Raw genomic sequence first — 4934 nt, forward strand, 5'->3', positions numbered from 1 at the left:
CTCCCCTGGCGGCAGGGTCGGAAGCCGGACTGTGCCGGCAGCTCCAGCTGCAAACCTTCAGCTGGAGTCACGGGATGGCTCCATGGTGTGGGCTAGCCCCGCTCGGAGCTCAGCTTTTGAAAGGATTTTACCTGGCTGGAATGTGACGGAGAGGGAGGAGTGGGCAGAGCTCCTGGGCTGAGCCCTCCCCAGCCCCCAGGGGCAGGTGAGTCCTCCCATCCCGCTTTGCCAGGAGGAATGACATCAATTCCCAAGGATATTACCGAAAATTCTTCTCCCCTGGATGTGCCTGTGGGTCACAGACCCATCCTCTCTCCTCTGCTTTGCACGGGGACGGATGAAGCTGGAAGAGCCGATCCCTGGGGGTCCCCGTGGTTGGGGTGGCAGAACAAGGACTGTTCCTGGTGGGAGACGCCCAGGAGGAGCCCACGTGCGGCTGGGATATTTCTTGTGGGATCAGGAGAGCTCAGCTGACCCTCTGAACATCCCTGCTCTGCCAGAGTGGGCAGTTGAAGGAGTTTGGGCATCCAGGGGTCAGCGCGGTGTCCTGGGGGTCAGCGCTCTTCCCAGAGCCAGACACCTCTGGCTGCCAGCAGCTATTTTGGAAAAGACCTCAGGAAGGCAGGCTCTGCTCTGTGTCCCATGGATCCCACTCCTCCTGCATCAGCACTCAGCCCTTCCCCAGCCAAACGCTGCTCCAAGAACAAGGATCACTTGCCTCTGAGAAAATGAAGGCAATTTGACTGCCGAAATCCGGTGTAAAATGTCCTTGGATCTGCTGCTGATGGGGAACATCTGGTGCGTGACCTTCGCGCCCGAGGAGGTGTGAAACGGCCCTGTGGAGATATCCCGGCAGCAGGCAGGATGCTGTACAGTGGCTGTTACAGCTCCGGAGCACAGCCCTGGGCAAAATCCCCGGGATTCTGGGGCCCGCCCGATGGCCAAGCTGCGGTGGAAGTGGGAGAAGTCCAGGTGTGTGGGACAAGCTTGAGACAGATCCCACGATGTGGCAGCTTCTCTTCTTGCCTCACTCCTCTCAGCCCCCCCGTGGTTCTTGTCCCCCAAAATCTCCGTATCCCCATCCCTTCCGAACATCCCGTCAGGACCAGGACACAGGGAGAAAGTGCAGGACACATCCACTATTCTGGAAATCCCATCTGTTCCTCTGCCTAAATTTGCTTTTGGGGACTCGGTTTATTAGAGCTTGAACTTTTAATCTGTTCATAATTCAGCGTGTCGCCCCGAGGAAAGAGATGGGTCTGGAAAAAGGCAGAGCCGCCGCTCTCCTGCACCCCAGAACGTGCCCAGGGCTCAGCCCAGGCAGGAGGAAAAGGGAATCATATAAACAGGATGAGATTTCCTCTGCTCATTTCGAACCGGAGCGTGCTCGTAACTCACGGTGACAGAGGAGGGGTCACCGGGCGCAGACCCCACGGCAGGAACCACTTTCAATTAGGAATTTTTTGGCAGGTTCCCAATTTCGTGTCAAACTCTTCTTTTAGCTGGGTCAGCCTCATCTGTGTAATTGAGTCCCTGCTGAGTGGCGAGGCGGGAGGGTTGTCTTTGCTGGGAGGAAGGTGGAGGACAGTTCCCCACAGGAGAATTTCCCATCCAGCTCACAAAGCTGCCTCCGAGCTGAATTTTTCCATTATCAAAGGGAAAAGAAAAAAAAAAGTTTTTTGGAAACCATTTGATTTGGGTTTAAAATAAAATATTTTTTTCAAGATGTACGCCAAACAGAAAAAAAAAAAAATAGATTTAATCCAAGGTGTCCCTCTCCCACCTATCCAGGCCGGATTCCAAGATCCAGCTGTTTTTAGGCTGGTGCAGAGGGGATGAGGCGGTCAAGGGCAGGGAATGGGGCATCCATGGATTTGTGCTGTCCCGGATATCCGTGCCCACCCCTTGCTCCCGCAGGCTGGGATGTGGCTGAGCTGGAGCAGGGGCTCCCCTTAGCTCCTCTTCAGCATCCACTGAAAAATTTTAAAGCCTTTTTTTATGGCCGGCAGAGCGGGCCCAGAGCCTCCCCCACCCCCCGGGGATTTCAAGGAGAAAGTCATTATTTAGCTGATTTTTGTTGACGCTCTGTGTAAGAGTTGCCATGGCTCTCGCCCGGCACACCTCTCCTGGCTGGAAAACCGGGCTTTGGAATGGGGAAAGAGCGAGGCAGGGCTGCAGCCGTCACCTGCCAGGGCCAGGCGGGGACGCGGGGACAGCCCGGGGCCTCCGCCGTCCCCGCGCCCGTCCCCGTCTCACGCCTCTCTTCCCTTTTTTTGGTATTTCGCACCTTTTTGCCACAATCCCCACTCTGTATTTTTTTTTCCCCTCCAGCTTTTCGCAGCCCGGACTCCTCGTGTCCCGAGCGTGCGGGAGTTTCACGGCCCATTAGGATGTGGGAATGACGTCCCCATGGCCGGGTCACCGCTCGGGGCTGCCGAGCAGAGGGCAGTGAATTATGAGCAGCCTCGGGCCAGGCTGCAGCCTCCAGCGAGGATGGGATCGCTCAGGATGCAGCATTCCTGGAGATGTTGGGATGTCGGGATGCTGGGACCCCGGTCCCGGGTTGCTGCCTGTCCCAGGGGACCATCCCTGCGGACCTGGGCTGGGGATTTGCCGCTCTCACGGGATTTTTCTGCTTGTACAGGGGCAGCCCCTAAACCCCCCTCAGTCCCTGGCACCGCTCAGCCCCCTCCTTAATTAATTTTGCAGACTCCACAGCCGGATTTGATGAAAAACATCCCACAAAAAGCCAATGAACAAGTCACCGAGCAGCACTGCGGCCTCTTCTAATGATATTTTCTTTGTGGTTTTGGTTTGGAATATCTTCCTCTGAACTGAAGGAAGCCGCCTGCCTCTTGGACTGCAACGATTTGACTTTATCCCTTCATTTTCTCTCGTTCCTAAACGCTCAGTTCCGGCACTTGGGACTCAACAGGGGTTTGAAATTGGCCGTGGCAGAGAAGGATGTTGACCCCTTTCCTTTCCCTGCCTCCCTCCTGCCCATCCTTGCACCATCCTTGTACCATCCTTGTTTGTGCCACTGCTGATGCATCCCCATCCCAAATTCCTTGGGATTTCACAAAGCCCAGCTCATCCCACGTGTGGCTCTTTGCAGGGACCTTCTGCTGTCACCAAGAAGGATTTGTCCCATCTCCAGCTGGGACACAACATCCGTGTCCAGCAGCACTTTCAGCAGGTGTCACCTCGTAGCTGCATCCTCTGGGAAAGGTCTTTTATCCGAAGGGATATGTGGGAGCCAGCCCCAGGCGTGTTCCTTCCCTGGACCTTCCCAGCTCCCTCCAGCATGGTTGTATTTTATCTGTGGAGCTCTGGAAGGATTTTGTTCCGTCATCCCGGAATTTTTATGACTCCTTTGTGTGTATATAATGCGATTGCCCTGGAACAGAGGGAAATTAATCATAGTTCCTTTGTTAGTTTTCAGGAATTTTTAATGTCTATGTTTTTGTTCATCTGTCATGTCCGAATGTGGGGTCCATGGGCTATTTGACATTTCCAATGACTTAATTGCTTAGACTTTCCCCCTCGGTGTTTACGGACACTTGTTCCTCGTGGATTTCGTGTGTGACATTCCGTACCATGGATTTCCCGCCTGGTTCCAATTTCTCACTCCATCCCAGCGGTTCACAACATCCCCTCCGGATCCTGTGTCTCAGCCCCCTCACATCCCGTGTGTTGGGAGTCCCCCCAGCCTGCAGCACATCCCTCCCTGTGTTAGGGCCACGGGAATCCGGGGCTGTCTGGGGCTTTTTCAGGATGTCACACAAGGAACGTGCCTGAGGTGTCACTGCACGGTGTCCGGTGCCCAGGCTGAGAGCACAAAACACGGGAAGAGCGAAGGGGAATCTCCAGGATCAGCCTGCAAACATCCAGCGTGGAGACGCTTTAAATCCGAGTGGATCAAGGGTGGCTTGACTGGTCAAGGAGAGGCAGCCAAGCCAAACAGAAGCAACTCCCAAACCTCCTCCACGAGCCAGAGGCTCCCAGTTACACTCTGGATTTCGTGATTTTGGTGCTGATCCCAACCCAGTTAGAGACAGCAGGGTGAGGTGTGGGGATCATGGAATATTCCCTGGATCCCACAGGGATCGTCGAGTCAGGACAACCCCAACAGTCCCACCGTGACAACCAGGCAGGCTGACATTCTGGGCTCTGAGCAAACACCAGGGGATAGATGGAAGCTGCCTATCACCAGCCATGTTACACAAGTCATTAGCAGAACGTTAATTAAAACAAAAGATGCAAATTGTACCAGGCTGTGCTGCTTTGCTGCGGCTCCGTAATGGCTTCGACGCTTCCTTGGGCACGTTCGCTCCTTCTCCACCGAGGCTGCTTTGCATTAAGTTGTTTGTTTAGCAGCTACTGGGGTTTTTGGCAGGACAACTGCTGCCTCCTGAGGGTTGTGGAGCAGGACGGGGTCCTGCAGTGCTGTCCCAGAGCAGCTGGACACGGCCAGGTGAACCCTCCTCACGCCAGAGGGAAGAGCCACAGCACTCAGTGCTGCTGCCCACCCCACCAGCGGCACTCTGGAGCTCGGGCCAGGGGTCTTTGTGGCTCTGTGGCTCCTGCCAGGGCTGTGGAGACCTGGAACAACCATGGGACCACTCTTGGGAAGGTGTCCCGATGGGCCAAGGTCACCCAGATCCCAGAGCCCTCGGTGAACCCCTCCAGCCCCGACGTGTGCTAAAGAAAACAGTCCCAGCATATTAATACTTGCAAAAACAAACACTGGGGAGATGGGAGGAGGAAGGAGCCAGGCATTTAGGGAGCGCTAAGTCTGTCCTCTCTAAACTCTCATCCCGCTGTTTCCTCTAGCCTTTGGCTCCCTGAGCATCCCCGTGCCAGGAGCAGCCTCTGGAAATGTGCCCAAGCAGGTCTGTTGCAGCCTGGCTTCATTCCAAGGGACACCCACACCC

The 4934-nt window shown here is 55.4% G+C and overlaps 1 long non-coding RNA gene across 1 annotated transcript in view; it reads left to right on the top strand.

The window, feature by feature from the left end:
- Positions 1–4267, top strand: part of LOC108448705 — an 8473-nt gene extending 4206 nt beyond the window's left edge. Inside the window, exon 2 of the long non-coding RNA XR_001864685.1 lies at positions 2332–4267. This is a non-coding gene — a long non-coding RNA (uncharacterized LOC108448705). The remainder of the gene's footprint in view (positions 1–2331) is intronic.
- Positions 4268–4934: the final 667 nt, after the last annotated feature.

Source organism: Corvus brachyrhynchos, unplaced genomic scaffold (assembly GCF_000691975.1).
Source record: "Corvus brachyrhynchos isolate BGI_N302 unplaced genomic scaffold, ASM69197v1 scaffold158, whole genome shotgun sequence".
In the NCBI taxonomy this organism is placed as follows: Eukaryota; Metazoa; Chordata; class Aves; order Passeriformes; family Corvidae; genus Corvus; species Corvus brachyrhynchos.